The sequence below is a fragment of the Neofelis nebulosa genome, chromosome 5 (genome assembly GCF_028018385.1).
Source record: "Neofelis nebulosa isolate mNeoNeb1 chromosome 5, mNeoNeb1.pri, whole genome shotgun sequence".
Taxonomy (NCBI): domain Eukaryota; kingdom Metazoa; phylum Chordata; class Mammalia; order Carnivora; family Felidae; genus Neofelis; species Neofelis nebulosa.
In genome coordinates this window covers 25,000,524-25,027,077 of record NC_080786.1, presented here as the reverse complement: position 1 = coordinate 25,027,077, position 26,554 = coordinate 25,000,524, and the positions used below count along the sequence as shown (strand labels likewise).

The following is a 26,554-nucleotide window of genomic DNA, read 5'->3' as shown; positions in this document are numbered from 1 at the left end:
TTGCCACGTAGTGCTCCATTATGTATATAAACCATAATTTCTTAATCCATTCATCAGTTGATGGACATTTAGGCTCTTTCCATAATTTGGCTGTTGTTGAAAGCACTGCTATAAACATTGGGGTACAAGTGCCCGTATGCATCAGTACTCCTGTATCCCTTGGGTAAATCCAGTGCTACTGCTGGATCATAGGGTAGGTATATTTTTAACTTTTTGAGGAACCTCCACACTGTTCTCCGGAGTGGCTACACCAATTTGCATTCCCACCAACAGTGCAAGAGGGCTCTCGTTTCTCCACATCCTCTCCAGCATCTATAGTCTCCTGATTTGTTCATTTTGGCCACTCTGACTGGCGTGAGGTGATATCTGAGTGTGGTTTTGATTTGTATTTCCCTGATGAGGAGCAACGTTGAGCTTCATTTCATGTGCCTGTTGGCCATCCGGATGTCTTCTTTAGACAAGTGTCTATTCATGTTTTCTGCTCATTTCTTCACTGGGTTATTTGTTTTTCGGGTGTGGAGTTTGGTGAGCTCTTTATAGATTTTGGATACTAGCCCTTTGTCCGATATGTCATTTGCAAATATCTTTTCCCATTCCGTTGGTTGCCTTTTAGTTTTGTTGGTTGTTTCCTTTGCTGTGCAGAAGCTTTTTATCTTCATAAGTTCCCAGTAGTTCATTTTTGCTTTTAATTCCCTTGCCTTTGGGGATGTGTCAAGTAAGAAATTGCTACAACTGAGGTCAGAGAGGTCTTTTCCTGCTTTCTCCTCTAGGGTTTTGATGGTTTCCTGTCTCACATTCAGGTCCTTTATCCATTTTGAGTTTATTTTTGTGAATGGTGTGAGAAAGTGGTCTAGTTTCAATCTTCTACATGTTGCTGTCCAGTTCTCCCAGCACCATTTGCTAAAGAGACTGTCTTTTTTCCATTGGATGTTCTTTCCTGCTTTGTCAAAGATGAGTTGGCCATACGTTTGTGGGTCTAGTTCTGGGGTTTCTATTCTATTGCATTGGTCTATGACATACCACTGTATGTTAACTACACTGGGATTTTTAAAAAAAATCTATTTCCCTGGCATTCTTCTCAAATGAGTGAATACATACCTCAGATGTGGTTCCTCCATTTCAGATTAGGAAAGGATGAACATACCTTTTGATCTGGATCTAGACTCCTTTTAATCAGCCCAAGTCTTCTTTGTTTTTTTTTTTTTTTGGTAGTCACGTGGTACTCTTGACTCATATCCAGCGTGTAGTCAACTAAAACTCCCAAATAATTTCATATGTGTGGCTACTAATCCCTTGTCCTCATTGTGTACTTGAACTGGAATTATTTTTAGGCCAGAGTTCAAAAATTTTCATTTTCTCTGTTAAATTTCATCACATTAAATTTTATCCCATCATTCCAGCCTGTTAAATGTTTTGGGATATTGAGCATTATCTGGTGTATTAGCTCTCTCTCCAAAGCTGCATGTAGCCTAAACATTCTATTATGCCATTAGGGCTTACATCCAAGTCATTGATAAAAATGTTGAATACACATAGGATTTTTCATTTGATGTATACATCAGAAAATCAACCAAAGCCATCCTGGCTTTTGAGATGAGGGCACTAGAACTCAGAGAGGTCCAGGGATATGCTCACAGTCATATTAATAATAGATGTGACAAAAGAGGAATTTGAACCTATGTTTTCTGCTCTTTCTGCTATACTGGGATATTCGTCCTGCCCTGGATGCTTGCCTAAGGAGGGGCTGGGGAAGAGCAAACAAAATATAAGCTATGACTAAATACAATTAGAATGATAAAAATGATGGGCTCTGACAATGACTTCTGGGAAAGATAGCATAGGACATTTCTTTTTTTTTTTTAATTTTTAAATTTTTTTTTACAAGAAAGAGCACGTGCTCACAAGCAAGCGGGGAGGAGGGGCAGAAGGAGAGAGAAAGAGAATCCTAAGCAGGCTCCACACTTAGCATGGAGTCAGTCACTGGGGTCTATCCCGTGACCCTGGCATCATGACCTGAGCTAAAATCAAGAGTCAGATGCTCAATCAATTGAGTCACCCAGGCATCCCAGCATAGGACATTTCTTTCTTACTCTCACTTTCTACCATTGCACATTTTTTCTCCTTACCTGCAAATATCTGTATTTCCAATCTCAACTTCAGAAAGCTATATCCTGAGCTGTCTCCTTGAACCACAACCTACATGAATACCAATCTCTTGCAAGAAGATGTTACAGTGCAAAAGTGGGAAGGACCTACTGTATCTGTCAAGGTCATAGTGAATCAAGAATGAGCCGAGTAGGTAGAGTGACCAGCCAACTGTGTTTGCCTGAGATAGTCCCAGTTTTAGCCCTAAAAGTCCCCGGAAATCCCTCAGTCCTGGAAAAACAAGATGTTTGGTCACCCTATGAGTAGTTTAGTGCAGCATTTTGTTCTCCAGTCTTCTCTTTAATGGTGTGACAGAGTAAAGATGACCACAGAGTCTTTGACACCCTTTCTATTGAGAAGTGCGGCCTATATTTCCTTCCCTTAAACCTGGAAAGTTCTTTGACTATATAGGATACAGGGGAAGTGATGCTGTACCAAGTTTCCAGTTCAGGCTTTAAGACACTGGCAGCTTCCACTTTCCATTTCTTAGAACATTTTCTGTTGGAGCCTCGAGCTACCGTGTATGGAGTCCAATTACTCTGATACAGCTCTGCTGGAGGAATCACATACAAGCACTCCTGTCAATGGTATCAGATGGACACAGCCTTCTATCCATCACCATGGTGCCAGACGCATACGTGAAGCTGTCCTGGACCGTGCAGACCAGGCCATATGTACCAACTGAATATCACCACTGAAATCACCAAGTGATCTCAGTTGAGGGCATACTGAATAGGAAAATTATGCTGCTGTGTTGTATTCAAATTCCTGGCCCACAGAATCCTAAGATATAATAATAAAATGGTTGTTTCCTTAGGTGCTATGTTTAGGGGTAGTTTGTTATGCAGCTAGAGATATCTGAGGTGAATAAACCATACCTAAGTAAATAGATATAAATAAACCACACCTAATTTTTTTATTCACCATTATAAACAGTAGTGGCCCATCTCCAAATTAACATTTTACTTAAGATCTATGCCCTCCTTGCCCAACCTCAGCAAGCCTCTTCTGGATGGGCAAATGGTGCAAGGTGAGCTGAAGTGCTGGCTTTGACTACCTACATCCATTCTTCTTGAACCACCTTGGCATGCCATATTGGCACATTTCTTTCCCTATGATGCTGGCTCATCTCTGTGCCATATGCTCCAAAGTCTCCTTCTTGATGAGATTTACATCTTTCATTCCAGTCTTTGGCATTTTGTTGGCAATAACAACCACACCCTGTAGGGCAAAGTCTCCACCAAGTGAATTTTCATGCAGCCTCACATTTATCTAGAGCAGCAAACACTTGACTGCTCCTTTCCAATGTGGCTCCATGATGGAAAATCTGATTGATGAAACTGTACATTCCTGGAGGGCAAGGGCTGTGTTTTAAGTGTCCTTGGGTCCCAATAGCTTCTCTTCGGATGAATGGACACATTGTCACCATGCTGGCAGCTCCAGTTAGTTTTGCTTCTGCTACTTCCTTTGCTTATTTTTTTTTTTTCACTTAAGCTTGTACAGGGTCTCCTTATTCATAGAAACAATAGGTCTTAAAGAGCAGAGTCTACTATTGTTAGCAAGAGATTAGAAAATAAGGTAACAAAAGGATTCTGCATCAAGTTTGAGACCTCTCAGCTGAATAAGTTGCTTCTTATTTTCTCCCACTTGAAATCTTTGAAGATTCTTAGACAATGGGAAAAAGGAAGGTGACATAGATATTCATTTGTGATGCATTGGGGTGTCAGGAGAAAATGTCAGGGATAAGGCTCACAGAGTCAGCAGGTAGTGTCAGTTATATGAAAAAAAAATATTCCCTAAAGAATCTTGGAATGTTGGATCTTAAATACAGAGAACAAATTGGTGGTTATCAGAGGGGGGGATGGGTGAAATAAGTGAAGGAATTAAGAGTACATTTATCATAATGAGCTCTGAGTAATGTATAGAATTGTTGGATCACTATATTGTATACCTGAAACTAATATAACACTGTATGTTAATTATACTGGAATTTTTTAAAATAAAATTTTAATTTAAAAAAATAAAATAGTACTTTTTAAAAAAATCTAGGAATATTGGAGCCGTAAGGGACCAATAAGGAAAAAGAGTGTAAGAACATGGTGACATAGACAGCGGTGGAATTAGGACAAGGACATTAGTCTCTAGCCACCTTGTCAAGTGCCTTTGACACTTCACTGTTATAATCAGGTTTCCAGGTCAGGATGAGGGAGCCACATTCAATTGTCTCTCCATTTTCTTTCCAAATCCCATTGAAATTATGACACAGAAGTTCCAGAGGAAATAAACCCCTAACAGTGTGGAGAGTAGGAGCAGGTTTATCATTACATGGGAGTTACTAATGAATGTTTGGATGGCAGATGGTGAACAGGAACACACTGGCAGGTAAACATATGGAGGAACCCACCACTGTTAGGATGAAGACTGTGGTTCAGCCTGGAGCCCGTCTCCCCCAGGAGCCCCAGAAATGCTGGAAGCCTCAAGTCACCAGGTAGAGAGAGTTAGCATGGGAGGTGGGATAAATTGTGGAGGAAGTGTTAATTGGAAGGCTGCCTGTGGTGAAGCTGTGCCAATATCCCCACCACCAACACCACTCCCCATGGAGCTACAGGAGAACTAGCAGCCACAGGTTCATCCCCCAGGCCAAACCTGGGAGCACTGTTAGCTACAGATGTCACAGGAGCTGCCTGGGGAGAGAGTGAGGCCTTCCAAAGTGGAGTCCCGAAGCAAATCCCCTCCAGATTCTGGTGCTTTGAAGGAGTTCTCAGTAGTGGCCAGCACCCAGTCTCACATTCTTGCTGTGTCCTCACATGGCTTTTTCTCTGTGTGCTTCCATCTCTGGTGTCACTTCCTTTTCTTATAAGGACATCAATCCTGTTGGAGTAGGGCCCCACCCTTATGACCTCACTGAACCTTAATTGCCTCTTTAAAGGCCTGATCTTCAAATACAGTTGCGTTCTGAGGTATTGGGATTTTTAAGACTTCAACATACAAACTTGGGAGAGACACAATTAAGTCCATAACACCCATCCTTAGAACAGTTGTTGAATAGACCATAAGATATCCACACAGTGGTATACCATGAAGTTGTAAAACCAGAAAGTATGAGGAAAGTCTCTAAACTGATATGGGACAATATCCAAGACATATTCTTAACCAATAAAAAACCAAGTGAAGAATATTTTATGTGTTATCTAGGAAATGTAAATACAAGGTTATAAGTGTATATATGCGGTATAATATTTGAATATTTTCTAAAAATTGACTGTTTTCATATTGGGTTACTGACCAGTTCTAGTAGCAGCCCTTCAACCTTTAGTCCTTCCTGATTAATGAATCAACTAATTACCATATTTTCTTCCACTTAACTGAATTTTGATCTGTGGGCCTTCTCAAAACTTAGTTAAATTCTAATTAACCAAAATTGTATTGATCAAATGATACTTGCAGTTGGTTGTCACTGTCACAAAATCACATTTATGAATGTTTTTTTAAAGGGCTTGGTAGATGGTATGTTTAGGATTTAGGAATGCTTTAGGCTACAAGTAACAGAAAACTCAACTTACGAGTTGCTTAAACAGAGGTTTATTTTTCTCTGTAACAAATGTTCTGTGTACATCAGCAGCCCAGGATAATGCTTAATGCAGACAAGCTCTTTCTTTCTTTTCTATCCACTCAGTCATTATTAGCATGTTGGCTTGTTGCCTCATGGTTGCAAGATGTCTGCTGAAGTTCCAGGCATCATATCTGCATTTAACTCACAAAAAAGAAGGGTAAAAATGGGGCACCTGGGTGGGCTCAGTAGGGTGAAGGTCTGACTTTTGATTTCAGCTCAGGTCATGATCCTGGGGTGGTGGGATCCAGCCCTGCCTTGAGCTCTGCATCGAGCCCCTCATTGGGCTCCCACAGAGCCTGCTTAAGACTCTCTCTCTGTCCCTCTGCCCCTCTCCCACTCGCACTCACTTTCTCTCTCTCTCTCTAAAATAAAATTTTTAAAAAGGATAAAACAGTGATAGCCTATTCTGTCCCTTTTTATCAGGAAAGCAAAGCTTTTCTAGGATTTCCCAGTGAGGTTTTTATTATATCTCATAGCCTAGAACTAATCATATGGCAACTTTTAGCTGCACAGTAGGGAAACAGGGTTGCCACAGTTGACTTAAATCAATCAAGATTCATCACTTGTGGCTGGATATATTGCCACTCTAACAAAGATGGAATTCTATCAGTAAGGGTAACCAACATTTCTGCCATACATAATTTTAAAGAAGGGAAAAGTGAGAGACTGCTTTTCCTAGTGCAAATCCATCTTTATTTCAAACAAACAAAACACAAGCAAACTCATAGATACAGGAAACAAAATGTGGGTTACCAGAGGGGAAGCGGGAGTGAAATAAGAGTGAATGGGATTAAGAAGTACAAACTTCCAGTTATAAAATAAATAAGTCATGAGGATATAATGTACAGCATAAGGAATATAGTCAATTATACTTTAATAACTCTGGATAGTGACAGATGGTAACTATACTTATGGGAATCATTTCATAATGTATAAAATATCAAATCACTATGGTGTACCCCTGAAACTAATAGGATATTGTATGTCAATTATATTTCAATAAAAAAATCCATCTTTCTTTATTTCCTCTTGTCACCTTTATTTTTTTTTTTTTACCTGCCATTTTTTAGCTAGACTGTGAGCCACTTCTGATTCCTTTTATCTCTTTTCCCAGTACACATTTTTAGGGACTCTCTTCCCAACCAGTCCTGCAATAACTCTGCCTTCCTTACTCAAACCCACCTAGTCAGCATATCCTTTTTAAGTAGATAACTCTCTCAAATCTGTACAGTCGTGAGGGAAAAGGAGAAACTTGAACATAACCAATAAAACAGCAAAATGATTTTTAAAAACCTAATTTCCCACCTTCACAAAATAAAGCATTGTCAGAGCTGATGCAAAAATGGAAAGATTGGTGAATGTTGCCCGAGTTTGGGTTCCCCAGGAAACCCTGGGACCAGGAACTGAATGCAAGTAGTTTATTCGGAAGATGATCCCAGAAAACATGGGAAAGGGAATGGAAAAGTGGGACAGGGAGGGGAAAATTCTTATGAAATATGAATCCAGGATCACTCTAGGCAACCAGAGCTTAATCCCACTGGAGAACTCCCTAGGAATCAGTGTAGAACATGCGTCTCAGAGTTGTCACACCTGAAGGGAGAGGGAGCTGGGGTATTTATCCTTCAAATTTCCTTTGTTGTTGGCTGAAGGCTGCTGCAGGGGTGTTGACATTAATTTCCCAGCACTTATGGACTCCTGGGTTTGGGAAGAGTGAGTTTAACCACCCAAATAAGCCCTTAAGTGGTTGGAAAGTCAGGCAGTTGTGCGCTAGAATGGTAAGACCGAGAGAGCATTAGGGGCAGCTGCCATAGGTGTACTGTTTTGTAATTCTCAAATCCCATTGCTCATTGGACATGATAGCTATGAAAAGGAATGGAAAAGAAGAACTTTTAATAATATGGAAACAGAATCATTGAGCATTGGCTGCTACTTTGGGATTTTTAGAGTTTCATAAGACTGCAAGAGTGGAGAAGAAGATTGCCTAGTCCTCCCCACAGTCAGGACACCAGTCCAGGGAGTACCTGGCACAAAGCTCCACTTATGGAATCAAATGAGAACTGTGACTCAAGCTAAGATAAAGAGCACTTGTGTTTAATCTGCTCTAAACAAACATATCTTCATTTCTAGTGATGCTACAGAAGACAGTGGTTGTCGTCTAAAAAGCCAGAAGCTTTTTGCCACCATATGGCTGGCTTGCTCAAGCCACGTAGAGAGGCAAGTTGCCTCTGGAATCCTGGGATCATTAGGACTAAATTGGCCAGGCCCCAGTGCATATTCTGTTCAATGACTCTGCACATTTGATTACTCAAATGGGAAGCAGGACTTGAGGGAACAGATTTTGATAAGGGGTTCTATGTTCAGAATAAATCACATTGTGCAACGAAAGAACATTTTTCATCTTAGACCCACTCTGCATGCAGGGCTCTAGTTGAGCTGCCCTTGGATGACCTCTTAGGGCTGCCTACTGCCTCTGCCCTCCACCTACACTGTGCTCCAGTGACTCTGGCACATTCCAGACTCCAGATGTCTCTCAGGCCTCCATGCCTTTGTCTCTATTTGTTCCTAGTTAAAGCCTTTCCATCTCTACATCTGACTCTTAACTGTCTTTCAAGGCCTATTGCAAGCATCACTTCTTCTCCATAGTTTTCTTCTTCCTCTTTTCCTTCCCCATCTTCCATTTCTTAAAGTTTGAGTGTCCTCAAAAGCACAACCTATGACAAGGACTTGGAGACAAATCTGCCCAAGTAAAGGAGAAAGTGAGATAGGAGGAAAACCAATGAAGTGTACATCAGTCAGTGGATGACTGCTGTGGGTTAGGGCTCAGCCCTACCAGAGCCCTCTGAGCGATTACATAGAATGAGCCTTGGAATTGGCCCACTAGATGTTTTTATCCCTCATTGTTTGAGAGTTACTTCTAAGGATGGGAAATCCCCTGTGCTTCCAAGCTATCCCAAGCACAGGTTGAGTAAGATCCACACAGGTGCCCCAGGAAAGCTCTTCCACAGGCATAGTTGCAGAAAGGCTCAGGTCTGGAGGGGGAACGCTGTCAGCACGCACAGAAAATGTCTACCACAGCTTAGGTGGACTTCAAGTGAATACAGTAGATACTCAATAAATGTCACTTGAATTGGATTATTCAGAAATCATAGTGGAAAGTAGACAGGAAGGCATGGCATTGAACAATGTCATTTTGAGAACAGCATTTCAATTATGAAGGACGTAGGCATAGATGGAATGATCATTTTGTACAAACTGAGTTTGTCAGGAAATCGTCAGGAAGAAAGAAATCATGTTGTAAAACCACTCATATGCAAGCTCTCTGCTTTCCCTTGTTTTAGGATTAATCATGAGTTTTTAGTAACTCTACACCTGCATTTTTAAATATAATTACAAACCAAATTAACCTTCAGTTCTTACCCTTTGATGCAATGCTAAGGAATGGTTTAGAACACAATTTAGTCTCTGCCCAGCATATATTGAAAATAGCCCTACGTAGCTGTCAAAGCATAAACAACTCAGGAGAAAAGCATTGCTGTGGTTTTACTGAACAGATGGTCTGATGACGTCGGTGTCTCCAAATTACCTGCAGCCAAAGCAGATGGAAAAGCGAACATCACAGCCCAAGCTTGATGGCAGGCGGGGAGTCACGGAGAACTTCAGGGAAGGAAAGTCACATGGAATGCTTCCTTTTTTTTTTTTTTTTTTTTTTTTGCTTTGTTCTTAGGTTCTTCAGGGAATCTTGTCCAATTCACAAATTCCTCGAATAAATAGCAAGAATTATTTCAGCTGATCCCACGAACAGCCACCACCAAGATAGGGCTGGAAGATACGGTATACAGTAATGTTACTGCCACTAAAAAGTGAGATTAATTCTAAAAAGAAGTTATTCAACGTGTAAAAGTATTATCTCTATGAAAAGAAACATCTCAGAGCTATAATTGAATATGATAGTTCTTTGAAAAAATCATCATACTGGCTGCATATTTAGCCCTGGGCACATTGTAGTTTGTGGGATTTACATTCCATCTTGCTTCAAGAGGCTGCATTATAATGAACATTTCACCCGGGACTGACTGCACAGCCCTTTATCTCTACCCATCTAATTTCCTTGTTTAGTATTGTGCTTTCACCTTTTCTTGCCCTGCTGGTGTCCCAAGGCCTTTATTTCTTTATGCAAAATTGTCGGCTTCATAAAGGGATGCATTCCAACCTTAACTATGGATGGGCCAATCAGTGCTGTATTACTTGAGTCCAAGATTTGAAACCTTAGAGGCAGAGTCAGAGAGTTTTCTGTTTACAAATGAAGAAGTAGAACTTTGGAGATTCCACCCTTGTTCGAGGGCTGAAGTCACTAAAGAGAAAACAAGAACCCAGAGGTCTACTGTATGAAGCCACATGGCCTGCACAGCTTTACAAACCCAAGTGCCCCTAACCCACCTCTCTCAAGGGGTACAGACCATGAAGTATATAAACCTTCAAACTCAAAGGGAACTCAGACCTGAGAAACATTTTTAATGTATTTTTCCACATCACTCCTGTCCAGTTTCATGGCAGGTTATCAGCATACAAGGTTGTTTTGGTTTCAGTTCTAGGAAACAGACTCTGAGGCAGGAATCTGAGGGCAAAGAATTTTCTTGGGATGTGATCCCAGGAAGCAAAGATGGAGGGCAGAGGAAGTGAGACAGGGAAGGAAAAAAAAAAAAAAAAACAAAAACATGCCTTAGCATATCCCAGCCAAGAAGTGAGGGAATTGGGGTATGTTTTCTCCAACTCCTATCTGTCATTACATTGAGAGCTGCTTCCAGGGGGCATTAGCTCTCTTGTACTTTTGGAACTTCTAATCTGCCCCAGTGGGGTGAGAGAAAGCCCTTGAGCGGAGAGTGACTGATTCTCACAGTAGACTGCATTGAGACAATGAGTGCCATACTGTGGGGGGATATGGGCAGAGCATAGCAGCATTTGCTGTGGTCAGATTGGGGTTCACATCTGAATCCATTGACCTGATGGATGACCTCAAACAAGCTACCTCTCCTCTCTAATCCTCAGCATCTTCATCTGTAGGATGGAGAAAAAATACCATCATGAGATATTGTGAGTAGTAAATGAGAAATAATACATGTAAAGTGCTTAGCACAATGCTTAATACAGAGCGGCCCTTGATATGTGTGCTGTTACCATTAGTGTTATTTTCCTTTCTTGTTTCAAGTTCCTGGGGAAAAGATAGAATTTAGGGTCACAGTGTGTTATTGCATTTAGAGACGTTAACTAGCACTTAGATCACTCTCCAGATTCCATAGAAGAGGAAGCTTGAGGATGAGGAAGGAGACTGTCCAAGGTGGGCTGTGTCTTCACTAGAGGATGGCAGAGCCAGACCTGGACACTGGGGCATCTGGCTCCATGTGTGGTGCCCTTTCCATCACCCTAGACTTAGACTGTCTCCTTCAAAACTGTTCACAGACTATAGATCTAAAAGAAGAGTGAATTGTAGTCACATCCTGGGGTCCCTCACAGCTTTGATAAATTAGCAGCGGCTGCCTGTAGGGCTGTGTTGAGAAGGATTCTGGTGATGGGGTGAATTGGGCAAATGAATGTGATTGAATTTCCAACATCTGCCATTGATGTGGGCGAGCATGCTGGCCATATGTATGCTGGTCCTGTTGGTGTTAAGGTAACTGAGAAAGCCGACTGCTGGGCTTGGGAGTTGGCACCAAAAGAATGAAATAGCCATTTTATTTGTTGGTTTTATCACAATAATAATGCATATTCATTGTGGAAAAATTCTAAAGATATAAATGAGAAATTAAAAATTACCTCTAAGTGTTGCAGGGAGTATGGCCAGAGTCTCAAAAGATGAGTCCGCAAAGTACAGTTAAGTGAAGGTCCTCATACTCGAGTGGGAATGAGGCCCCGACTCCAGAATGAAGCTTCTTTTTATTAGGATAATTGCTAAAGACCACGTGCATAAAGTCAGCTAAGCAAGTGTGTTAATCAATCTAATGGTTTAGCTTTTCAAGGTTGAATTTTGAGTTAATTGGTTTCTATAACACTAGGAAGGGTCAGGTGTGAAGGAGGATCCGGCCCTGGACAATGTTAATGGCTCTATCCTTATGAGCAGCAGTCGCCTTCAGCTGTGTAAACATGTCCTAAGGCCTCGCACCTTCTCCAGCCCTTCCCTTTTGAAGTCTTTTCCTTTGATGCTTCTCTCCTGCATCTCCTACATCTAAGGTGCAGCAAAGAGGAGAACTGATCTCTGGAACGGAGTCTCTGTGCTCAGAATCAGATGACCTGGGAGCAGGAAAGGAAGCTCAAAACAGAGATTAATTGAGGGTCTGTCTGTATAGTCATTGATATCCCCACAACTGGATGCAGAACAGCAGACAGCCAGGCATTTAATTCCAAGAATTTCTTCCCCCAAAAAAGAATGGAAAAAAAAGTCAGATTTCCCCGAGTGGATCTACATATTCAATGCATTTCCAAGCTAACAAACTTCATGAGGGTTTTTCATAGAATTAGCAAGCTAATTCTAAAGTGTATCTAGAAGAGTAAGGGACCAAAGATAGTCAAGGCAGTTCTGAAGGAGGAGAGTAAGAAAGGGAGACTTGGGGCACCTGGGTCGCTGAGCCGGTTGATTGTCCAAGTTCAGCTCAGGTCATGATCTCATGGTTTGCAAGTTCGAGCCCCACGTTGGGCTCTGTGCTGACAGCTCAGAGCCTGGAGCCTGCTTCTGATTCTGTGTCTCCCTCTCTCTGCCCCTCACCTGCTCGCACTCTCTCTCTCAAAAAATAAACATTAAAAAAATTTTTTTAATTAAAAAAAAGAAAGGGAGACTTAACTTGCAGATAACCAGACTTATTATGAAGCTATTGTAATTAAGACAATGTTGCACTGGTGCTGCAGTAGACAAGCTGATCAATGGAATACAATAGAGAGCCCTAAAACAGACCTATGTACATATGGAACTTTGATATATGATAGGAGCAGTTTGGCAGCGAGGGAAGGAGGGATTCTATCATAAGTGGAACTAAAAATATGCTTATCCAATGGATAAAAATGAAACTGGACCTCTGCTTTACAACATACCCCCAAATACCTCCAGATGAATTAAAGTCTTTAATTATAAAAGCAAAACTTTAAAATTATTAGTAAGAAATACAGAGTGGGGTGCCTGGGTGGTTCAGTCAGTTAAGCATCCTACTCTTGATGTCAACTCAGATTATGATTTCCTGGTTTGTGGGATCGAGCCCCGCATGGAGATTCTGCTTGGGATTCTCTCTGTCTTTCTCTCTCTCTCTCTCTCTCTCTCTCTGCCTGTCCCCTGCTTGTGCATGCTGTCTCACACTCCCCCCTCCCTCCCTCTCTCTCTCCTTCTCTCTCTCAAAAATAAATAAACATAAAAAAAGAAATACAGAGTAATATTTTCTGACTTTCAAGGAAAGAAAGGATTTCTTAAAGAAGACATGAAAAGTGGGAAAGATCAGAATAGGAACATCCCAGCTCTGGCACTCCCACCATGCTCAGTCATTCCCTGGAGACAGCTTGAGGAGAGTGTGGCCTCAGTGGGAATACTGTGAAAAATCCCAAGTGTGTGACAGGTTCATCCCGGTAGGCTTTCTTGTGAAGATATCTGAATGGCACATTCCCATGGCTGCCCCGTGCCAGGATTGAGATGAACTGGTTTCATCTGAACTCTGATAAATTCTGATGAACTATCTTGAGGATAGCACTCTACTGACCCAACTACTTACTAGTACAAATGTACCAGGGAGGGTTTTCCTTATAAACTACAGAACCTTCTTTAACGAGTTAAGCAGAAGTGGAATTTGTTAAAGGAAATTCAGGCAGCTCACAAAATCTCTGGCAGGACTAGAGAGTGCAATTCAGAGGGCCTGCAGCCTGCCCAATCCCCAGATGATCCCTCAGCATCGCTTCACTGGAAATCACCTGGGGCACAGATACCATGGACTACACCACAGATTTATAGAATTTCCACCCCTGCAGGCTCTGGCAGCTGGATATCTCTGTCTCCACCAACAGGGCTTCTGTGTGGTTCTGCTTCTTACAGCTTCAAGTCTCAGATGGGAGCCTCTAACTGAGGAAACCTGAGTCGCATGCCTCAGCCTGGGTCAAGCGGAAGCTGGAAAACCAATTTCTGTCTTACATGTTGCCATTTCATTTCTCCCCTTTTATTCCTGAAGACATGCATGCCACATTAAGTTCCCACATTTTTGGATTATTTTTTAATAATTGGGTTTTGTGCTAGTTACTTTTCATACCAATAGGACTTCGGCTGCACAACTCCCTAAGTAAAACTATTCCAAAATCCCAAGTTTGGATTATTTCAGGTGCAATAGATGGCCCCAGCCTTGGCACATGGGTTCTTGTTAGCTTTTTTCTTAGAAAGTGGCTCTTGGGGCACCTGGGTGGCTCAGCTGGTTGACCATCCAACTTCAGTTCAGGTCATGATCTCATGGTTCATGGGTTCGAGCCCTGCATCAGGCTCTGTGCTGATAGCTCAGAGCCTGGAGCCTGCTTTGGATTCTGTCTCCCTCTCTCTCTGCTCTTCCCCCACTTGTGCTCTGTCTCTCTCTCTCAAAAATGAATGAACATTATAAGAAAAAAAAGAAAGAAAGAAAGTTGCTCTTTCTGAGTTTGTCCATAGATTTGAGTATATACCTTACTTTGGAGCACAAGTTCTTTGTTCACAAAGAGATTTGCTGCACAAGTCTCCATCAGACACTGGCTCCATGACAAAAGTATTTTTACTTCATGCAGTGACTGGAAGATTTGTGAAGTGAAAAATTAGAGGAGTACAGTCCAAGAAGAGGTACGTGAGGCAAGTTGAAGGGAAATGGTGGTAGATGGTGTTATGGGCACAAAGTCATCCCATCTCAGTTAGCGTGGTCTTTTGTCATGTGACTTTGCTGCTCCTCCATCCAGAGGTATAGCCTATACCCTCTTAAAACTGGGCTGGACCTGTGACTTGCTTTGACCAATGGAATATGGAGAAAGTGAGACTCCAAAGCCCAGGTCTCAAGAGGCCTTGCAGCTTCTGCCTTTGCACATGTGGAGCACTGCCCTGTGGCCACTATGTTATCAAGAAGCCCAGGGGTGCCTGGGTGGCTCAGTCAGTTAAGCATCCAACTTCGGCTCAGGTCATGATCTCAGTTTATGAGTTCGAGCCCCGTGTCGGGCTCTGTGCTGACAGCTCAGAGCCTGGAGCCTGCTTTGGATTCTGTGTCTCCCTTTCTCTCTGCCCCTCCCCCACTCATTCTCTCTCTCTCTCTCTCTCTCTCTCTCTCTCTCTCTCTTTCTCTCTCTCTCTCTCTCTCTCAACATAAATAAACATTAAAAAAATTAAAAAAAGAAGCCCAGATGAAGGGCCACATGGAAGGGGAGGCCAGCAGCCTAACTCTTCCTGCTGGGTCTAATCCCCAGCTGACTGACATTCCATGAGTGAGACTGATGTAAGACCCAGTCAATCCCCAGAATTATGAAAAAAATGTATTCTTACTGTTTTGAGCCACTCAATTTTAGAGTAGTTTTTTATGCTGCAAGGGGCAACTAAAATAGATATAATCAAGGTCTTTAATGGACTCAGATGGTAGAAAAACAAGGTAAAAAGTAGATGGAGAGTTTATTTTTCTAACATGTAGTGGGTGTCTAGCTAGGATATACCAGTCACCTTATGTATAGAATTCATTTAATCATCCTAACAGCTTTATGAGATAGGCAGTATTATATAGGTGGAGAAAACAAGGCACAGATTGGTGAAATAACTTGCCCAAGGCTGGTAAGTGACAGGTTGGACACTTGACTTTGTGTCTGCCTGATTCCAAAGTCCTTGCTCATGACCATACCAATACCGCTGGCATTTATAACAAACCAATCCAGAATAGTCAATGATAAATAGAGACAGAGAAATAACACTCGAGTTTTATAACTCTTTCTTTCTATGTGTATTTCCTAGCTAAAGAGAACTTTCGTAAGAAGGGAAGAATGATTCTCGAAATGATAACCTGCCTTCCTAGTCAGGCTTCAGTTTCAATAATTCCTTCCTTGAATTATTATTTTATAAAAGATGGGTGTTGTAAGACTGACTTGGGTTATAAGAAATAGAAAAATGGGAAAATGTAAACACACTTGTGAAAAATAAACAGACTTGCATATGCTAATAATTCCTACCAAGGCGGAATGCCTTCTAAAACATCACTGACATTCATTCATTCATTCAACACAAGTATGTTGAGTAATTACTAGGTGCCAGACATTGTGCTAAGTGCCAGGAAGACAAATGTGATCTGTTTCTAGCATTCAAGTGTTGTGTAGTCTAGTCAGAATAGAAAATTAAACAAAAGCCCAACACATGAATTTTCTAGTCATTTTTCTAAAATTAAAAAAAAAAAGTCAGTGATCTAAAGAAAAAAAGTTGCTTTCAGTTGGTTTTCTAATTAAGTGACAGAGTTGTACAAATTAAGGTGTTCTTACCAATCTCCCGTATGACCAAAACCTATGTAGTTATATACCACGTGTTTATTTCATTTCCAGTGAATACTAACTACTCCCCCAAATTTATAATCCAGAACTTGGTAGGAATTTATTTTTTCATGGAACCATAAAGAAGCCTCAAGTTATAGATGACTCTAGAAGAAAATAATTCAGAAATTCCTATAAAGCAATAAATTACCCTCCACCTCTTCTTTTTTGCCTCATGGATTGCATATAAACACTCTAGCTTAGAATTATATCTGTAGCTGATGAGTATAATTTTTTAAGTGAGGACCATATGAGAAAATTGGCTTCCAAGGCATGTTCCATAGTAATGGGCAGGGAGTATTCTAACCCCTGCTGAGTAGACTTGCACATGTTCCTTGCCTTCTCTTTGCCTGCGTTCCCTTATCTATAAAATAAGGCCATGGGATGAGATGATATCTGGAATCTTCCCCAGATGTAAATTTGTATGTTTCTTTAAAGAGCTCTTGTTGGCTATTGACTGTTTTCTCTAGCTACCTGTGATATCTTCTTTGCAAATCAGAGACAAAATTCCTCAGGATTCCTATCATCAGCTTAATTTTATTTTTTTCTTGATCTTCACTTGGAATTTAAAATGTTTTGGGGACACCTGGGTGGCTCAGTCGGTTGAGCGTCTGACTTCGGCTCAGGTCATGATCTCACGGTCCGTGAGTTCGAGCCCCGCGTTGGGCTCTGTGCTGACAGCTCGGAGCCTGGAGCCTGCTTCCGATTCTGTGTCTCCCTCTCTCTCTGCCCCTCCCCCGTTCATGCTCTGTCTCTCTCTGTCTCAAAAATAAATAAACGTTAAAAAAAATTTAAAAAAAATGTTTTGGAGGTGCCTGGGTGGCTCAGTTGGTTAAGGGTCCAACTCTTGATTTAGCTCAGGTCATGAACTCATGATTCATGAGCTCAAGCCTTGTGTTGGGCTCTGCGCTGACAGTGCAGAGCCTACTTGGGATTCTCTGTCTCCCTCTCTCTCTGTCCCTCCCTCTCTCTCTCTCTCTCTCTCATTTAATTAATAAATTAATTAAAAAAAATTTTTTTAATGTTTTGCAAAGCTGAATTTCCTATATTGTTTTGCAGGATGAGGAATATAGATAGTGTGTGTGTGTGTGTGTGTGTGTGTGTGTGTGTGTGTGTGGTGGTGATGGTGACGGTGGTGGTAGTGTGGTTGTCCTTTCAAAGGTACAAGAAAAGATGGGCACTGTTGACCACAATGAGCCTACTTATTAGAATTTGGGAATTTTGAGAAATGTCTGGCTTCAGTGTTAGCCATCTGCTGGGCTTATATCACCCACCCAGCAGTACAACACTGTAAACACTGGGATCTTCCACGAATATTCTTCTCTGTCCCTGGGTGAAGGAGTTGGGTGTTCAGATATCTCTCGATTCTGATTCAGCACCAGCTAGGTATGTGAATGAAGAATGGCTTCCTTGATATAAGCTTCAGTTTCTTCATCAGTAAAATAAGCTGCTTTAGTAGATCATGGGATCTACTTAGGTGCATTTTCACACCATTTTAAGAGTTTAGATACATTTAGGTTAACCTAAATTTAACCCCAAAATGATGTTAGCATGTAATATACATATGTTCGAGTGCACTTTAGTGATTAAAAGAGAAGTTACCTGCCGAAACATGAATGACCAGGAATCATCACAATTAGTGCCTTGCCTGTAGGACCTCAGTGGTATCCCAGAAGTTGCCAGTCATGCTCGATGCTGCCCTAACTGAACATCAGCCCTGTCCTCTTTCACATCTGTAGCTGCAGGAGCCACACCATCACTGCACTCCCAGAAAATAACTTCTATTATTACAGGCAGAGGAGGAGCCGAGATGGCCTGGATGGTTCCTCTCTGTGAGCTTGTCCTCCGACAGTAGACCTTTATACAATTTTTAAGATAATGAGTTGAGCTGATGGTATGAGACATGTGGAGCAGGTAATCTAAGGCAGAGTCTCCCACCCTTGACACTACTGACATTTTGGGCTGGATGTTTCTTGGTTGTGGGGGCCTTTCCTATGCATTGTAGAATATTTAGCCCCTACCTGTCCACCCCTCCCCTGGTTGTGACAACCAAAAATGTCTCCAGATTTCACCAAATTTTGCCAGACTAAAATCAGTCTCCATTGAGAACTAGTCCATCCAAAGGGGAATACCCTTGTGTGTGTGAACTTCCACATTCTCAAAAGAGGTCTTTGAAACAAAGAACTGGGTGTGGGCAGTCTTTTTGGGAGGTCATTTCAGGAAGTTTTGTGAGGGACTGGGGAGGTGAGTCAGGGAGGAGAGGGAGGAAAGCCAATAAAGGGTGTGCTAATGAGCAGGTTACTAGTGTGAGTGGTAAGAGGCCAGCTTCACTGGGGGCCTCTGGGACTGTGCAGAATACAGCTAAAAATGGCCCCACTGAGGAGCACAGAAGCTGAGGCATTTGTCCTCCATGAAACCATGGGGCAGTATGTCCTATCCTGACTCATCCCATCCCCAGAATTTTTCCTTTGATTCTCATCCTTTTTAGTCTTATGATAGCAATGCATGTCTTTTTTAACTTTAATGCCCGGTTAATAAAAATATTTGTTTTAAGTCTACCTTTTGAATGTTCAGACCCTCCGAGGTAGCTGGGCTAGAAAATCTTCAAAGTCCTCCCCAATATTCAAGGACTATACCTGGTGATTTGAGGCCAACCCTGAGGAAGCTGATGAATAAGTAGAAAGCACAGTTTGATCCAGAGGTATGGGGGTGGAAGGAGAGGCACTCAGCCTTTATCTTGCAAATTGAATACGGAAGTAATTGCAAGAGAACAGGTAAGACTTCCCACATTGTCAATTTTCACTAAAGGCACTTTTGTAACCATGACTTCACTTCGGAATTGACATTGCATTGGCTCCTCTGACAGCCTTAAAGAGATACCATCAAGACATTGTCACATAAATTGAACAATTTAGACAGAGCTTAGGCGACAATAGAATGAACTTCACCTGGAATGTGCTGGGGGCAGAGGAATGAATTCTCAGAAAATCAACTCAGTGCCAGCTCAACCTTCCTGCATCTCCTTCTCTCATAACCCACCTTAAACCTGTTATTGAGCCGCTTATCAGTTCGGAGCATAAGGAAGACATGTTGAGAAAATCAAACTTTAACATAAAAGAGAAATAACTGCTAATCATCTCAGCAAATGATAGACTGGTGAGTTTCCCTTTTTTGTGTTTTTGGGGTTTTTGTAATGGCATTTGTTTTCTTAACATTAAAACTGTTTAAGATAATCTCTTAAGGGGTTATATTGCTTTCTGGCAAAGAAAACTTTGATATACAATCACTGACTTGGCCATAGCTCTTGATTTTCTTCCAAGGAGTTCAAAGCACTTTCACTGATGTGGTAGCATCTTATTTAGCTTTGTAAACTTGAGGCAGAAGAAGAGAGGGAGGATGGACACATGTGAGTCTTTATTTGTCCAGTGGGGATATTAAGATAACAGAAGATAAGTGGCTTGGCCAGAGTAACCCAGAGAGTTCTGAGCACTCTGACAAGAGTCTCCCAAGTCTTAGGGCTGTATACATCCCACAGATCTGGTCACAGCCCTAGTGGGATTTTGTCTTTAAGAAACCTGCAAGTAGGGGGGTACCTGGGTAGCTCAGTCAGTTAAGCATCTGACTGTGGCTCAGGTCATGATCTCATAGCTCCTGAGTTTGAGCCCCGTGGTGGGTTCTGTGTTGACAGCTTAGAGCTTGGAACCTGCTTCAGATTCTGTGTCTCCCTCCGTCTCTCCGCCCCTCCCCTGCTCGCATTCTGTCTCTCTCTGTCTCTCTGTCTCTCTCCGTCAAAAATAGATAAACATGAAAAAAAGAAAGAAAGAAAGAAAGGAAGGAAGGAAGGAAGGAAGGAAGGAAGGAAGGAAGAAAGAAAGAAAGAAAGAAAGAAAGAAAGAAAGAAAGAAAGAAAGAAAGAAAGAAAGAAAGAAAGAAACCTGCAAGTAGGAAAATGTGTCTGAGACTCTGCATGGAAAGCTGTGCCCAGCAGTTTGAAAAATGCACCGCTAGGCCAGATTCAAGGTCTGTGGCATGATTCGTATCCTGACCAGAACAAAGAGCAAAGATTTAACACCAGCTGAGGCTTTATATTTTTTTAATATTAAGAAACAGAAAATAATCACCCCTTTTCCTGCCAACTATGGCAGTGCAAAGACCAGCCAAGCCCACCTTTCTTGAAAACCCATGATCTGCTTTTCAAGGGGAAGATGAAAGCGCCAGGAATAGACAATGGTTCTGAAACACTGGCTGACTTTTGAATATTCATGCCTATTCTAATGCAAATGAATATTTCAAATTGAGCTGTTTTTGAAAAGGTGCTGTTGGAAATGTATACACTTATGAAATTGCTTTTCTAGTTCTGCAGATCCCCCAGAATGACTTCCTTGGTTTATTTATAGTTCTCCTAGAAGGTTCCCTAGGTGTCAGCCTTGGGCTGGAGTTTCAGCGGGTTTCTTTTCCACAAAAACTAGGGCTACAGTTTAGCCTACCCCCCTCAGAAAGTCTGGCTTTGTTTAGTTGGAGCCCGGTCTGATAGGCCCTCCTTGTCCTGCCAGCAGCCAAAGAGGCTTATCACACATCAGATTGTTTTTCCTTTGAGGTAACCTCACACCAAAGCTCAGTGTTCCCTGAGGAACAAAGAGAGGGTGAGAACGTGCCAGTGCTTGGAAGCATCAGATGGTCAGGAAGTCAGGAGGCCTGTTTGGGTTTGGCTGACTTGGCACCAGAAGGGTCTCACCGTGATGGGCATTGGGTGTGGTGTGTGGCTGTGCCAAGTCAAAGGACTTGGAGGAAGACACAAAGACCTCGTGGGCTGATGGAGACTTAGAAACCTCCAGAGCTCAGTGAGCATTCAGTCCCCTCTGGGGGAGCCTTGGGAATTCCTTCCTGTTCAGGCTGGATGCAGGAACAGTAACAGCTGGTCAAGCCCAGGAGGAAGATGGGGGGCTCAAGGAAGGTGGTCCTTGCTGGAGGGAAGAAATAGGTCATTGTGAAGCCAAGGTCAGTTTCTGAACTGTTGTTCAGAAGTAGGAGGAGTGAGCCTCTGCTTCAGATGCCTGCAGAGACAGGGCAGGGGAGCCCTCGTCTCAGGCCAGTGGGGTCTCTTTGGAGGAGAGGGTGCTCTCGTAAACCTTTAGTTTGCCTGGGCTTCTTGCACCACTCCCAGCACCCATCGTGAAAGGTCACTGGTGTGGCCTCTGATGCTATTTCTTGAGTGGAGTATACCTTCTCTCCTGCCAGTCTTCCTCTCTCCAGTCCAGCCCTCCATCCACAAATACTCTTTGGTCACTCTTTCTCTGTGCCCACGGAGAGGACCCTGATTTACATTTATTCAATGAGTACTAAACTTGCCAGGCCCTTTGCGGGGCTTGGGGACATGAGGTGACTCCAACATGATCTCTATCTGTTCAGTGCTTCCAGTCTATGTATCCAAACATATTTCACACCCCCGATGTGTCTCTCTGTCCCACAATTATTCTCACCACCATTTCTTTTCCTGAGATGTTTTCTGGAGTGCCCTCCCCTTGCAGCTCCAATTTTGCAAACCTATGCTCACTTCAGAGATATGTAAGTGTTGCCTTTCCATTCAGCCTCCCCTCAGTTTTCCTGTTCCTGCTGATTCCTGTAACATATTTGTTCTGTGTGATTTAGCATATAATTTTAAGTGGCCTTACTCTGTCTAGTGACTATTTTGGGGTGTGTAAACTAGTCTTCTTTGAGGGGTGGAGTCATATGCTGCCCTGTACTGAATCTCTTCTTAACTTCTGTTCCCACACCAGCACTTAGCACAAAACTGAGCACGTACTAAATATCCAGTAAGTACTGCCGATTATTCAAGTCAGCAGGGCCCCAGCGTCATCTGGTCAAGAAGAGCAGCTGTCTTTAACATAGACCCTGAAAATGATACACGCAAAGATATCTGTGACTCATAACTAAATGGTAGAAAACATATTTACATAGAGAGCAGACCTCATTCATTTGCCTCCAGGTCCAGGAAAGTTTCTAGTTCATAAAAAAAAAAAAAAAAAAAAAAAGTTACAAGGGTCATCAAAGTTGACCCTCGGGAGACCTTTGGTAAATCACTTAAACTTTCTGAGCTTCACTTTCCTTGTCTACAAAATGGGAATCATAACGACACCTAATAGAGAGGCTGGGAGAATAAATTAGATCATGCATATAACCCATTTATCCCCAAATCTAGAAAAGAGTAGATATTCAATCAATGATTGCTATTATAGTTATTATCATTGTTATTGTTCCATCAAACTAGCATTTTCCAAAGTCTGGTAAGTGGATTATTTGGTGGTACATAAGGTAATTTTAGGTGCCTCACTGATCAACTTTTAAAACATTCTAGTGTGTGCTAGGAAAAATATTATTTAATTACATTTACGACATGATGGATATTATTTCTTCTTCAGTTATTTATTGCTGCATGACAAACCATCCCTAAACTTAGTAGCTTTAAACAACAGTGATGTACTATTTCTTCTGATTTGTGATATGCATTTAAGTTTTTTTAATTTTTATTTAATTTATTTTTTTAAAATTTACATCCAAGTTAGTTAGCATATAGTGCAACAATGATTTCAGGAGTAGATTCCTTAGTTCCCCTTACCCATTTAGTCCATCCCCCCTCCCACAACCCCTCCAGTAACCCTCAGTTTGTTCTCCATATTTATGAGTCTCTTCTGTTTTGTCCCCCTCCCTGTTTTTATATTATTTTTGTTTCCCTTCCCTTATGTTCATCTGTTTTGTACCTTAAAGTCCTCGTATGAGTGAAGCATTTAAGTTTTTTGTGACTGAGTTCAGCAGGTCAGTTCTGTTCTTACATGTCTGGCCCCTGATCTGGGATGGCTGGAAAAGTTGGGGTTAGCTGGGAATCTCTCCTTCTATATGACCTATTTAGCCAGGCAACTGACCTTCTTCATATGGTGGCTCAGGGCTCCAACAGCAAGTGTTCTGAGAGGACAAGTCCCACTGTGCAAGTGCTTATCAGGTGTCTGCTTGCATCATACTTGCTAATGTCGCATTGGCCAAAGGAAGTCACATAGAAAGTCCAGAGTGGGTGTGGGAGGGACTGCATAAAGATGTGAATACCAGGAGGTGTGGTTCATTGGGTGCCACCAATGTAGCAGTCTTCTATACTCATGATTAACCCAGTGACTCACAGCTAGTAAGTAGCCAGCTGAGATCTGGAGCAGTGTGGTTCTAGAATCTGTGGTCATAACCACCAGGAAATCTCCTCAAGCCGAGTGTTTCAATCATCTATCTCTAAACGTGTTTACTTAAAGCAACAAGCATCTTATTATGTTCATTGAGTACATGGGCCATGAATTCAGTAGGTCACAGCAAAGACGGCTTATCTGTACTTCACCATGTATAGTCCTAGGTGGGATTCTCAAACTGCTGAGAACTGCCTGAGATGGTTCATCTGGGGTTGGGGTTCTCACTGTCTGCTAGGTTTCTCAGTTCTCTCCTACACGGTCTCCCCACGTGACTAATGTCTGAGCTCCTTCATAGCACAGTGGTCTCAGAGGAGTCAGATTTCTGGCATGGTAGCTGGCATTTCTTTAGAGAGCAAGGTAGAAACGGCTTTACCACTGCCATGCTGTATTAGTCAAAGAAAGTCACCAAGCCAATCTAGATTTAAGAGAAGGAGAAATGGACTCTACATCTTGACTGGAGAAGCGGTATAAACATGCAGGGAAGGAAGGAAGGAATTGATGGCAGCCATATTTAGAGAGTTTCTACTGCAGTATGCTTAAGGACTAAAATGTGATCACTAATTTAACATTTTGATGTTTTTGTTGTATTTATAATAGACTCTTTTTTAGGATCACTTTTAAGTTCACAGCAAAATTGAGAGTAAGGTACAGAGATTTCTCATACACCTCCTGCCCCCAAACATGAATAGCCTCCCCTATGGTCAATATCTTCCACTAGAGTGGTATATTTGTTACAGTTGATAAAACTACACTGACACATCATAATCCTCAGAAGATCATTAGGGTTTACTCTTGGTGTTGTACATTCTGTGAGTTTGAACGAATGTATAATGACATGTATTCATCATTATAGAGTCATACAGAGTATTTTCACTGCCCTATAAATCCTCTGTGCTCTACCTATTCACTCCTCCCACCCCCTAATGCCTGGAAGTCACTGATCTTTTTACTAACTCAATAGTTTTGCCTTTTCTAGAATATAATATAGTTGGAATCATACAGTAGGTAGCCTTTTCAAATTGGCTTCTTTCACTTAGTGATAAGCATTTAAATTGCTTCCATGTCTTTTCATGGCTTGAGAGCTCGTTTCTTTTTAGTGCTGAATAATATTCCATTGTCTGGATATACCACACGTTATTTATTCATTCACCTGTTGATATCTTAATTGCTTTCAAGATTTTGGCAATTATGAACAAAGCTGTTATAAACATGTGTGTGTAGGTTTTTGTTGTTAGCAGTTTTCAACCCCTTTGGGTAAAAATACCAAGGAGTACAATTGCTGGATGGACTTTTTAAAGGTTCTAAGGTTAGTCAATTTGAAGAAAAAACATCAAGTAATAACATTCAACATTAATATTAAATAATATTAAATCGAACCATATGAAATTTCTGATTTTGTAGATCACACCTAAATATTTTACACCATTCAACTTAATAGTACAATGATCTCAGAATACTGCAAAGGCTTTCACACTGATATGCAAAGAACTGAAGTTTGGGAAACATCTTCTAATTGAAGTATGTTATCTTTTGGTGACTTTATTTCTTCGCATGTCTTTATTAGACCAAAGCATAGAAGATGCTTATTTGGACAGTTTGTTTTGTTGTTGTTGGTGGTGGTGGCGGTTTGGGAAAGGGTTGATGTGGGCTGCAGTGTATCAAGTGCCTATTAAACATATTCATTCATCAAAATGTCCTTGGACCAAAGGACCACAGTCTTTCTGGGTCTGCTGCAAATCAGAAACCTGAGACAGCTGGCAGGCCCTTTGATTTTCCTGGGGAGAATGCTTGATTCTTCTTGATTTCTAATGACAACAGTATTTCCCACATTATCAGATATATCAACAGAAACCCCATCAACTTGGTGGGACATTAAGACCATTTTCTCAGAGGAGTTGGTACGAGAAATTAGAAAATGAATCATTGGGAACTTTTGGCCATATAGAGTGTACATCTGAAAATACTGTTCTACCAGAACAAACTACCCAACAATTGAAGAGACTTTGTCTTAGGCTGGGTTCTACTGATGAATCAGAACTTCAGATATGTTGGGGGTCTGATTTAGACACTTTACAGAATTTTATTTTGTATTTAGTCTCTGTCAGATTAAAAACATTTTTTTCCATCACCACTGTGGTTGTTTTTCAGCCTGGCAGTCTACTTTAATGGAAAGATTGTAACCAAATTGTGTAATTTTGCCCTGTGGATTTCCAATAAAAATATTACAATGTAGTTGGAAGGTTTGGAATTAGTAAAATAATGTTAAGGCTAACTTTCTTTCATCTCAATTCTTTCAGAGTGAAATTTGTAAGAAAATTTTTTGTTCAGAAATAGCATCCAACAGATTTGAAGTTCCAAATGGAGTCAGCACCAAGTCCAAAAACAAAACAAAACCAAACAAAACCTCGCAAAGCATTTTCCAGTAGGATTTCCTGAAGGAACACTTCAAAAGGTCTAGATATATCCAAGACGGCTGAAGTCACACGCCTGCTTTCAGCCTCAGGAAATGTACTTGTCTCACATTCTCAGTAGCTTCTCAAGTTATTTTAACTGTTCAGCCCTGACAGTTAAATAAAAACTTGATGATAGAAGAGGTTTCATTATGTGTGCAAACGTGTTTTCTACAGCTAATCAGTGAATGGCAGACTGGGAGGTATTCAGAGGCCTAGAACAATAATGTCAAAGCTAATTCAATCCCTCACAGGTCAAGGCTTGTGACCATGGCTGAGCTTTTGTCAGACACACAAATACATACCACCTCTCTTTGCACATCAAATCACACCTTAAAATAAGTGGGCATTGATTTCTCTTGCTCCCATCCGCATTTAGCTTGGGCTCTTTCTCCGAGAATAATGCAGAACTACTGTCACCCTCGCCCAGACAGCGACACTAACATGCTTCTTTCTCCCACAACAATTCAATAGCACATCCCAGGATCACATGCTTGGTACTCTATCGTGACAGGTTGAATTTTAATGTCACAGTATTTTTCTCTTATCTGAACACCCAGAAGATGCGTCTCTTCATTTAAGAACCG

The 26,554-nt window shown here is 41.5% G+C and overlaps 1 long non-coding RNA gene across 1 annotated transcript in view; it reads left to right on the top strand.

The window, feature by feature from the left end:
* The window catches only part of LOC131511787 (uncharacterized), a 118,143-nt gene extending 92,026 nt beyond the window's left edge, over window positions 1-26,117 (top strand). Inside the window, exon 4 of the long non-coding RNA XR_009261737.1 lies at window positions 25,815-26,117. This is a non-coding gene — a long non-coding RNA (uncharacterized LOC131511787). The remainder of the gene's footprint in view (window positions 1-25,814) is intronic.
* The last annotated feature ends 437 nt before the right edge of the window (window positions 26,118-26,554 follow it).